Genomic DNA, 12,594 nt, shown 5'->3' on the forward strand with positions numbered 1-12,594 from the left:
TATTAATTTTTACCTGTTGAGAGTTATGAAAAAGATTTTATACAAAAAAAGAGTAATGATGCTTATCATTACTAATAACACTTCCAATACTCTTAATCGTCCACAAAATTTTTCGAGATCGACGGACTAGAGGCAAAAGAAGTAGTTGTTTGAAGTGGCGGAGTCAGAAAATTAAGTTAGAGGGGGCATTTAGTAATTATAACTTTTTATTTAAAAAAAATAATTATGAGCAACATTAAGATAATAATCATTTTATGAGATAAATTTAAATATAAAAATTACATATTCATTATTAATAAGAACAAATCAAAATTCTATAATAGTGTGGAATAGCTAGGTGTGAGATGATGATTTAAGTTTACAATTTTAGCACAAAAAATTATGGATCAAAATTCTTAATTTTAAAAAATAAAAACATATCATTTATAGCACAAATTATTATAAAATCTATTTAATTTTTATTTAATAGAAAAATATTAAAAAGATGACATTGTTTATAAATGATGTGTTTTGAATGAAAATTATTAAAAAGTCTTAGAGTATTATATGACGTCACGTACGTGATGCTCAAAGTTTAGAAAATCACAAATCACACTAAGTGGTATCTCAACTATTTGAAAATAATGAATTCATTATATCTAATCTATAATATTTTTCACTACACTATTGATTTAAACTACTATAAAAATAATATCACATAATGTTCCTAAAGTATTAAGAAATTACTTGTTATGAACAATATAATAAATCATTAGCGATAGAACATGTTAAGAAAAAAAAAAAAACATTTTATACACGACAAAAAAAAATAAATAAATAAATATAAAACTTAGGGAGGGGGAGGGGGGACGTGACTCTCCTCGGCCTATGCTGCTTCCGCCTATGGTTGTTTGCCGAAGGTAAAAAAAAAAAAAAAAAAAAAAAAAAAAAAAAACTGGAAGAAACCAGCAACTTTTTAAATTGAAAACCAGAGAGAGAGATACCTCTTGTTTACACTTTTTTGTGGCTTGGTGCAACTTCGCATCACAATTCACTTTCAGGTTCAGTGAATCTTTGGTGCTCATGAATAATTGTCTAATAAGTAATTTTTATATGTGGATAAGACATATGTTATGTAGTATCTTATATTATTGTGATTGGTTTTAATAATAAACTCTATTACATTTATGTTAGATGTTTAAAAAATAATTAAAGATATATATATTTGTAAATGGCAAAAGATATTACCACGTAATATCTTATTGACATACAAAAATTTTTCTCCTCTTATCCTTCTCTTTAACACCTCAAGCTTATTGGCTTATCTTTCTCTTTGAATCTTCGGTGCTCATGAGAAATTGGTCTCCCTCGTTCAGGCACTGTGATCTTTGATGTGAGAGATCCACAAAATCAACTTCCAAAAGCATTTTAGCTAAAGCTATCTAAAATGATCTATTTCTTTAAAACTATACCCACCCCAATTAAAGTACATGATAAAATGATTACTTTAACAATTAATAATTCGTCAATTAAAAAAAAAAAATAAAAGTAAATTATAAAAGGACACTTAAAAGTCATATATCATATATTTCCCTTCGGATAAAATTATCCACTGAACTATGATATGATCCCACTCCTTCCAAGTAGCATAGAAGAAATCTTCCTCTTATTGTCTTTTTTCGGTGTTTTCCATTGTTTACTATGATGCAAAATTTTAACAACCATGCAACAGATAGGATTCAGGAGACATGAGGTTATTTTAAGATTAGTGCAGAATATAATCGTATCTAGATGTCAATCTAGCTTCCACTATTCTATCAAATAAACGAATATTAAAAGATCATTATTCTTGCAACTAAAATCCCCAGCTAACCAGTCTACATTCCATTATGAGTAGTACTACTCAAATTTAAAAATTACACATACTGTTTAAATTTAATGATGTTATAGTTTATTAAAATATTTAAAATAATTTTTTTATCATTATTATATATTCTCTAATTATTAGTTAATCATTTTTTTTTACAGATCTGTTAGTAAAAATTATGCTAAGTCTTTATCGATAGAAACTTAACAACAATTTTAACCAAACAACCAAACAGAAAATTAGACGACCGTGGAAAGGTTTTAATGCCTTGAAAGTACAATGACTTTTTTGAAACAATTAACAATCGAAGTAGAGAGGCAAACACAGAAAAACTTCTATTAAAATCTTTTAAGTTTATAAGGTTACAAACTGTTGCAAGCTACTCCTAAAAGTTAAGATAATCTACTCATAAGAATTAAGGTAGACTACTCCTAAAGGTAAAGAAAAAAAAAAATTATGATAAATTTGATGATTTGTTGATTCCTTCTCCAATCTGTCTTCAGTCTATTTGTAGAGTAACAATTGACAGTTTCTCATTCGAAGTATAACTGCTGGAGGTAGTTTGGCCACTTCATGAAATAAAATCAACCCACGTCCCTTATAAAATGCTAAAACTGCCACACGTTGCCAACTTGCCACCATTTTCCAATCCCATTTCCATCATCGGTAAACAATAACAAAACAAATAATAATAATAATGACGTGGTCATAGTAGGTCTTTAAAGATGATTTATGATCTGAATCGACAGACCAAAATCAGTAAGCCACAATTAATAAAATTAGATTTGGCCATGATCGACAGGTCACAATTGACAGGCCACAATCAATCAAATTATATTTGGCTACAATCGATAAGCCACAATCAATAAGATTAGATTTGGCTACAATCAATAAGATTAGATTTGGCCACAATTAGCAGGCAATAATCCACAGAAAAATATTTATGGTACAAACAATGCCCCTAACTTTTTAAGAATAAGAAATTTCGAATTCTTGAAGAGTTGTATGTAAAATTAATTTGGCCTTGACCTTTTTACTAAATAGACATATATAAAATATATGTTGTGAGACATGTATAAGCCACTTTTCAACAATAACAATTATATTCTTCGGTCTTATATTATCCAAACAACTATATTCTTTGGTCTTATATTTAATTGTCTTTTTTTAAACCCCTGAAATAGTTTAATTTATTCTTTTTTCTTCCATCCATGATTGCTTGATCCATGAGTGATGACTTTCTAAATCAATACAAAGAGAATATATAAAAGAGATTATTTTATTTTTACCCCTATACTATTTCACGTTTTTCAAAGACCCCCCTAGACTACTCTTATTTTCACACGTACCCATATACTTTGTGAATTCCTTTCAATTTTACCCCTGCCGTCTATTTCCTTCAAGGAAGTGGACGGAATAGGTGACGTGGCCCCCCATACTTTCACATGGAAGGAATATTAGGGCTTTACCCCCAAAACCTAACATTCCCTTTGTAGCTCGACTTTTCGTGCTCCTTTCGGAAGACGACTAACCCTACAATATTGGACTCTCGCGGTTCTGAATCTGATCTTACAAGTGCAATGTAAAATAGATAAACGCCAAAGAGTCCAAATCCGGCAAATCTTTTGAAAAATCGATTTTGAATCAAAATACCAAAAATGGACTTCTTTGCCAAATACAGAGTCGCCACCTAAATATTTTTAGAAAATTTAGAAAACCCATGACTCGTACCAAAGGCCACGTGTCTGTCATCACCAAGTTTGTCTCGGCTCAGGGACTTAGCTACGAGAGGGAAAGGTTATGAATTGAGCACCCCCCGCTTGCCTGATCAAAGATCAGCCTCTACTAATCATGATGTGAATTTTATTTACATTATATGCTCTTGTTCCGATTTATTAGGCTATTGTTTACTATGTGATGTGCAAACAAGTATAGACTATTTTTCCAAAATTGGAATATTTGATTTCATGTTTGTTTTTTAAAATAGTTTGTGAATGTGCCACTTGAAAAAAGTGGGCTCAAATGTACATTACTCAAATTATTCAAATTCAAGTAATTAGCCTTCATCTACAAGCATTCAAATAGTTTATCATTTAAGCACTTAGCCTCATGGTAAACATGCTAAACATGACAACAATCATACGCATGCGATATGCTAAAGCGAAAATGCTCACCTAGTACTCCAAGGCAAGCCAAAAGAAAAGAGTTAGAAAAATGTATGCTCTCACTAATGCAACATGACTAATGCAACACATAAAAGATGTAATTAATAGGCTTGGCTACTAATATAGCATATGAATCAATTTGATAGCATGCGGTCCAAGCACGTATTCAAAGAAGTGTAAGAAATAACAATACAAGTTAGTATGATGAACCGAGCCTCAATGCATGCAATACAAGTGGATGCAAGGCATGAGAGATGCTAAACAAAACATGATGCCCTAAACTAACCAACATAAGCAAGTAAGTAAATAAAAGGGTGAAAGACGTGGGATTGGAAGACATACACATTATTACAACATTTGCGCCCTCACGCAGGATGGTCCGAATAAACTAACTAGCTAAACTAATTAACTAGCTATTACAAAATGAATTAATTAATTATTACAACAAATTAGATAGTCTATGTAACTAGCTAATTAATTATACTAATTAACTATTTAACAAATTAGAACTAACTAATGAATTACAAATTAACTAATTACAACATGAATACAATATGAGAGAAGTATTAAACTAACTACTCTAACTACTCCGCCTCGGGAAACGAGGAATGCTTATGTATGCGCGGATTTTCACTCGAAAAAGCCACTGTTCTGCTACCAGATGCCTCTGTTGCACAATAGAACACTTACACTGTTTTTCACCTCAAAACCAACACTGTTTTGTTTCAAAAGGGCATTGCTGGGTTTTGCAAAAGTGGCCGGCAGGCTAGAAATGGTGGCCTGCCGGCCACTGATGCTTGGTTTTTCCTGCTACAACAGAGAGCAAACAGAGCAAGAACATGATATTCTCAAGAGTTGTTTGTACACCTTGCCCCTTCTTATCATCAAAATAGCTCAAATGAGTTGCAAGCTCAATTCACAAGCCATCAATCGATGCAATTTCATTGCATGATGGCCTATGAACCAAGGTATACAATTTCAATAAATGCAACAAATAAAGACTCTCAAACCTCCCCTCCCTATCATAGGTTGATCAAGGAAAGTAGTTGACATTGACTCTTGAACCGTTTGCATCACTAATAAGTATGAAACGACTCAAGACTCAATGGGTTCAATTAACGTCCGATTGAACCTAAGTTGATTTTATTATCTTGCATCACTTTTAGTCCCAATTTTATTAATTCATTTTAATTACCATTAATTCCTTAATCAATTAAGTCCAAAAGTGAGTTTTAAGTCCTGTAATGGAAAGGAGTACCAAACCAAGTATTGTTTTAGGCATGAGAGAAGTATCATGCCGTTGGTAATGAACTTCCAAAGGAATTAAACCATTAAGCACAATATCTCAATCTCATACTTAAACAAACAAGTAACTTGAAACAACTTTCAAAAAAAATAAAAAACCAAGAAAAGAGGGAGGTTGCAAAGGTAATTAAAGGTGATCACAAGTATGGAAAGTTTGAAATAAACACTATCAACTCAAATAGGTTGGTGGCTAAAGCCTAAACCACCAAACCTATGAGAACCATTACACTACAAGCATGTAATATAAAGCATAAATGACATAACTAGCCCAAAACAGTCATAAAGTAAGCAAAAATAGTGCTGGAATTTAGGTAAAAAAGCCTAAAAGACTAAGCTAAAATAATGGAGAATTTAAGCTAGTAAAAAAGCCAAAGGAGGGGTGGCTAACCCCTCCATTTTTTGGACTTCAAAACATGATTTTTAGCCTCTGAAAAACTTTAAAATTCAATGATAAAAAGCTCAAAAAAAGTTGAGAAAAAAATGGAAAACACAAGAGCAAAAGCTTAGAGAACAAGGTTCAAAGAAGGGTGATTAACCCCTCCACCTTTGATAGCTTTAAACCACAAGTTTCAGCCCATAAAAATAGTCCAAAAATAGTTCAAAAATAGCAGGAAAAGATAAGAGAGAAATAGTGTAGAGATGCTCAAAATTATACCTCTTGAAGCAAGGTTACTTTTTTGTTCACTAGCCACAAAGCTTACACTCTCAAGGGCTAAAATTTGGACTTAATAATCTCAATAAGGAGAGCTCCAATATTGGTTTAAGAAGTGTTTAGGTAAGGGGTGTGTGTTGCAAGATAGAGATAGAGAGAGAATTTCAAGTTTTGGGACTTTTTGGAAATTTTTGTAACCTAAAAACATGAGGAAATGCCAAGTATATATAGAAAAATATGAGCCTCAGTCGAAAATATCTATATAGGGATAGCTGGAAAAAATATTTGGGCTTTACATAAGTTGCTGGCAGGCCAGAAGTAGTGGCGGACCGGTTACAAAAATCTGCTTCCAGGCCCGACTTTAAATGAGTATATCTCCTTCATCTAGACTCGGTTTTAGGTGATTCTTGAGTCTAAATTGAAGCCCCGGAGGTATAATTTTTAATGACGGTAGCCTCATATCAAAATTCTAAGTGTGAAAATAGATATGCCTATTTTAGTGAAGGTTGCTCATTTATATCTTAACCGGATTGATGCCTAACTTCAAACAGCCATATCTCGCTCATCCGGACTCGGCTTTAGGAGATTCTTGAGTCTAAATTGAAGCCCCGAAAGTCCACTTTCCAATTGTGGTGGCCTCAAAACTAAAGACTAAGTGTACAAAAATTTATTCCTATTTTAGTGAAGGCTGCCCAATTCTCCCTTAACAGTTCCATGCCTAACTTCTTCCCCAACTAGTCTTCTTTCCTCTCCTTCAATTTTCTTCAACTCCAAACCTATAAATAAGAGGTTTTAAATATTTTTCAAAGAGTTCACCTCCCTTTCATTTATTTCCACTTTGTCCTTACTTGGTTTACCAAAAAGTACAATATTTAAAGAAATGCGAGCCTCGGAACATCGTAGAAACATTTGAAAAAATATTTTGAAAGAAGAGGGTTTTAAGGTCTAAAAATAGTTTTGGTCAAAATGAGGTGTAAGGTTGGGATTTAGAAGCTCTTCTTGTTGAAGACTCGAACATTTGTACATCATAACTTTCATCATTGAGTGATCAACCTGAGGCGCCCAAGTCATGAGAGTGGTAAAAAATGAGGTGTCTACACCCTTGTTTTCCCTTCAACCTATTAAAATAGAGACGACTACAAAAATAGTATAAAAAAAACAGAGCATCAACGAAATCAGTGGGAGAGAAAAAATGACAAACAATTGAAGCTCAAGAAATCAAGGTAGACGGAACGCAAGTGGTGTAGACGAGATGTTTTGTAATGTTTGTGGAAGAAGAAGGTTGATACACACAGCATGGACTGACACAAATCCTAGGAGGAGATTTCTTAGTTGCCCTAGCAGTGGTTGCAATCACTTTACATGGATAGACCTACCTATGTGCGATCGGGCAATGTAAATAATTCCTAGGCTGTTGAAGAAGTTGAATAAGATGGAAGCACAACTGAAGAAAAGGATTGGAAGAGAGAGGAAACTATGAATTTTCTTGGTTTTGTCATGGTTGGTTGTAGGAATATATGGTTTGTATTGTAGAGTTTGAAGTTGTATGGTAATGTAAGAATGAATGAAATCTGTATCCTGTTTATGAATCATATACAATGGGTGAAGTGTTGTTAATAGAAAATATGTTTTTAGATGAAAATTGTGTGCTTGGTGACTTATTAATGTTGTCTCGATTATTTCGTGTTTGGTGACTCTGACATAGACAAAAGAAACATACAGAAATAGGTACACAATCTGTGACCATAATTGTCAGTCCAAATTCAATGAACAATGAACATCACCAATGAACAATGAATATCAACAATTGTGAACATCACCAATGAACATCATGAATTGGAAACAGCAGCAGAAATACAATAAATTATCATTTAAACGTTGATCAGTTGACACACTTGTCATTCATGTTGTGCAAAACAAATACTAAGAAAGGGATAGCCAATACAAAAACTAGGCTTTAAATGTACAAAAAGCCCCTACCACTATGAAGGTTATGGAATATGAACAAAAGTTGCAAAAAAATTCACATCCATTACATTGTATTCCATGAACAAAAGTAGCAAAAACCTTCTCTAACATTAAAAAAAAAAAAAAAAAAAACAATAGTGGTCCTTCACATCCATTACTTTGTGTCAGCTGCATTCTTGGTTTGACCCACAACAGATTTAACAGCACTAGCATTGTACACCACTCTTCATCTCCATCTCATTTGAGCTTGCAGAGGAATTTTAGTATTGGAAGTTACTGCAGACCCCTGCACATCCTGACTTGCATACAATGGAGTTGAGTCACTTGTTCTCATAACATTCCTCATTTTTACCAACAATAGCCATCATCATTGTTAGGACATATGCAAGGAACACATCTGTAAATTAACAAATAGGGCCTTTGTAAAACTTACAGCCATCTTCTTCTTCCTAACTCGAGTTGCTTCTGTAACCTGACTCCCAACCAGGCTTCCTTTTACCTGACTTTGAGTTTGGTTCCCTTTAGTCTGGGCTTGACATTGGCTCCCTTTATGATGGGACTGCAAAAACTAAGAAACAAAAGTTAGCAATGTGTAAGTTAACAAAATGCGTAAAAAATTATGAATTACTAAACTGGAACTCACAGGATCTTTCAGGTAGGTGAATTGGCCTTTGACTTTGCATGTCCTCTTGTTGTGTCCCAACTTGCCACAATTCTTGCATGTCATCTGAGTTCTCCTCTTTCCCAGCTTACTTGAATCAGTTGCATCAATTGGAACATCTGTGTCTGCCCTCTTGTTTAGTCTTGGCCTCCCAGCTCTCTTCTTCACATCATGTGGTAGCACTTTTGAGTTATTGGCCACATTTGTTTGCCATTGATTGGAGTCAACATGTTCTCATAAATCCTCAGGTAGGTTTCAACATTATAGTAATGATGCACATACTTTTCTGGTTCTTCACCCATATAGTTTGCAATAGCCACAACATGGACACAAGGAAGGCCTGACAGATCCCATTTCCTACATCCACAAGTCTATTCTTTTAAGTCCACCTTATATTGCTCACCATATGGGTCAACAATTTTATATTGGGAACCCCCATTCAATCTAGGAATCCATTCAGCTGTACTCACCTTTACCTTTTCCAAGATCTTCTAAATCTTAGGACATATATTACTTTTGTTGTACGTTTTCATTGCTTCATTTCTTTTTTGAGCTGTTTCCATCAACAAAACTCTTATATTCTCTAATATGGACAACACAGGTTGATCCCTAGCCTGCAATATGCTTGCATTGAAACACTCACAAAGATTATTTAACAAAATGTCACGCTTGGGGAAACAGTGGAAGTGACTCCTACTCCAATGGATTGGTGCTCTTCCAGCCAACCAATTGTATGCTTGTTTATCAACTCCTTTTATTTCTTCCATAACTTTGGTAAATATACCAACAGTGCTTGCCCTGGCTGCCTTTCATAACAAATCCTTCAATACCCTACCCTTAAATTGACCCTTGAAATTGTTGTACAAATGCCTTACACAGCACCTGTGTAAGGCATTTGGAAAGAGCTCAGCCACTACATTAATTAGGCCCTTCTGTTTGTCACTCATGAAAGTGTAACAATGAGAATTCACAATATTTAAGTCTTGCCCTAACAAATTCAGAAACCACAACCATGTTTTCTTCTTCTCCTTCTCAACAATGGCATAGGCAAATGGAAATATACAATTATTTACATCTATCCCCACTGCGGTCAACAACACTCCACCATGTGGCCCTTTCAAATGACAACCATCCACTCCAATGACTGGCCTACAAGCATTTTGGAAACTCTTCTTCAATGGACCCCAACACAAATACAATCTCTTAAACTTGAACATTTGCTCATCCTCTTCATGAACTTTTGGAACTTTTGGCCTATATCCTAATTCCTTAGCCATGCAACACAACTCTGTAATGGAAATTTGATCTAAATGACAAAAGTCAAAATGACTTACCATACCACCATTATAAACCCTCTATGGAATATACCTCACCACACCTCCATGATGCATTTTGATTGTAAAATACCCAGATCCATCTTCTGCATTTTGTATTGGAAATGTGTCATTAACACTACTATTCAGTGGAACTCACAATGATAAAATCCTATTACATTACACTACAGATAGATAAATAATAAACAAGTAGTCATCCATGTGAAATACAAACAACCAAAAAAACAAAGATTTCATATGTGTTCATCAATTTCAAACAAACATAAACAAAGATTTTCTTAAAGTAAAATTGTCCAAACCGAAACAAACATAAACAAATTTTATTAACAAATTCATGTCATATACAAATAAACAAAGATTTGACCATTCTAAAATAATATTAACATTAAACACATGTTATTTCCAACAACAACAAAAAATAACTTAAAAAAACATTAAAAAAACAAAAAAACATACATACCACATACAGGTGTTTATCTTCCTCCACCGTTATTCTTCTCTCTTAGCACGCAACTCATCTTTCAACCTTTGATTTCAATGTGATTTCACAGTCGTTGTTCACTCTCAACTTTGATTTTGGAATTTTGAGAGCAAATTAAAAATCCTAATTGCGATTTGGGGAGTTTTAAGCTACCCTAATGTATGTAACTTGATTGTGATCAGCCAAGTTGTTTAATTTTCCCTCCATGTGAAAGTATAGGGGGCCACGTCACCCATTCTATCCACTTCCTTAACGGAAATAGACGGCATGGGTAAAATTGAAAGGAATTCACATAGTATAGGAGTACGCGTGAAAATAAGAGTAGTTTGGGGGGGTCTTTGAAAAACGTGACAAAGTATAGGGGTAAAAATGAAATAATCTCTATATAAAATAATAAATATTTATAGTATATTAATTTGTTGTAGTATTATTAATGTTATGGATAAAGTACTCTTTTTTTGGATGAATAATAAAGTTTTTCTCTAGTCTAGTCTTGTGATTGGATTGGACTGTGAATGCGTTAAAATTATATAAATCATTCATTTTTTATTTTAATCATTCATGAAAAAAAAAATTAATCTGATAGATGTAATTAAATAATTTTAATATATTTATTTTTAAAAATTTTAAAATAAAATTACAATCATACTTAACATACATGAGTGCATTTGCTAACTTGTCATTATTTACCACCTGATATATAAATATAATTATCATAGTGTTAGTAATTATTATTTATAAACAAATATAATAGCGTTATAGTTAACGAGGCTATTGGGGCCCAAAACTATGGACTAGTCGATCAAGTGAAAAGCCCAATTGAAGATATGTTTCTCCCCAATCCATGTATTTTCGTCATCTCTCATCCTGCAGAAATTATCATAGCAAAATCACATCCCCATTTGTCCATCCAATAAGAGAATATCATTTGTCGCCATGTAATTTTTAATTTGGAAGAGACTATGTGTTATACAGTTTTCAAAAAAGATGTTATACGAGCACAAAATAATCTTCTCGTATAATCCTGTTGACCAAGTTTGTACTTCTCCAAACGTCGTCGCTTTACTACCTGAAAACACAAACATGAGCTAGCCGGTGGGGGTGTACCGGAAACCTCTCCGATGCCTAAGGCAGTGATCAGACAATAGACACAAAAGTTCTGTCTAATTGAGAGTACGAATTGCAATACCCTTGCAAAGGTCCTAACATGAGCTTTTATAGATTCTGCCTGACACCATCTTAGTAGGACTCTAACTCTCCCTAGCAAAGTCAACCTAAGAATCACACTCCCAAGGATAATGCCTATCCTGATAACACCGTACCCACTGCCATCCAAGTGAGATGGTTCAAACCCATTACATCGGCTAGTAATGTGGTGAACTGAACTATCCTAGCCCTACCCTACCCTACAACGATCAAAACCACTATGGTATTCTACCAGGCTAGACACAGCTCGGTGCTTTGCACATTTAAACTTTGGTTCGTCACTGGACTATGTCTAGACAGCCCGGTGCAGGCCCTAGTCCAAAGTCCGAACGACTAAAGACTGAGCTATTCAAGCTATTGCTTTGGCCCACAACGCAGCCCAACGTGCAAAGGAAACTCCTAGCTCGGCCTAATTTTACTAGATGGACTTAGCTCGGCCCAATTTACCTATAAATTACCCTCTCAATTGCCTCTTAATTCCATCTGCCAAACATGATTGGGATTATTGTCCTCTGGTCATGCTAAAGTAGTCATCCCAATCGAGCTAGGGCCTGCTCGGCTACCAGAATCTTCTCTGGTCGCACAACTTGTCTTCCAATGTTTCTGAAGTCACGTTCTGATTGGGACACGTGGCATGCGGCGATTGCTCTTGTCCTCTGTGACAGCCGTTACACACTGCCCTAGAAATTCAAAAAGGCCCGCCTTTTCGACTTTGTGCATATAATACAAATGCACTCAAAAAGCCACTTCCATTGTTCATTCTCTAAACTCCAACCCTAGCTTCTATTCATTGTTGTGATTCGTTCATTGCTGGCATTGGTGAAAGTTGAAACTTGTCCCTTTGAGCTTGTAATCACATGACAAAGCATGCTTGCTATGCAAAATCAGATTTTTCCTAGAAACTGGTAAGTTCCAAAATACTGTACAATGTTTTTATTAATATTTGCTTGCTGTTTTTCTACGTTTTGTCGATGCT

The sequence above is a fragment of the Camellia sinensis genome, chromosome 8 (genome assembly GCF_055761805.1).
Source record: "Camellia sinensis isolate YWXY chromosome 8, ASM5576180v1, whole genome shotgun sequence".
In the NCBI taxonomy this organism is placed as follows: domain Eukaryota; kingdom Viridiplantae; phylum Streptophyta; class Magnoliopsida; order Ericales; family Theaceae; genus Camellia; species Camellia sinensis.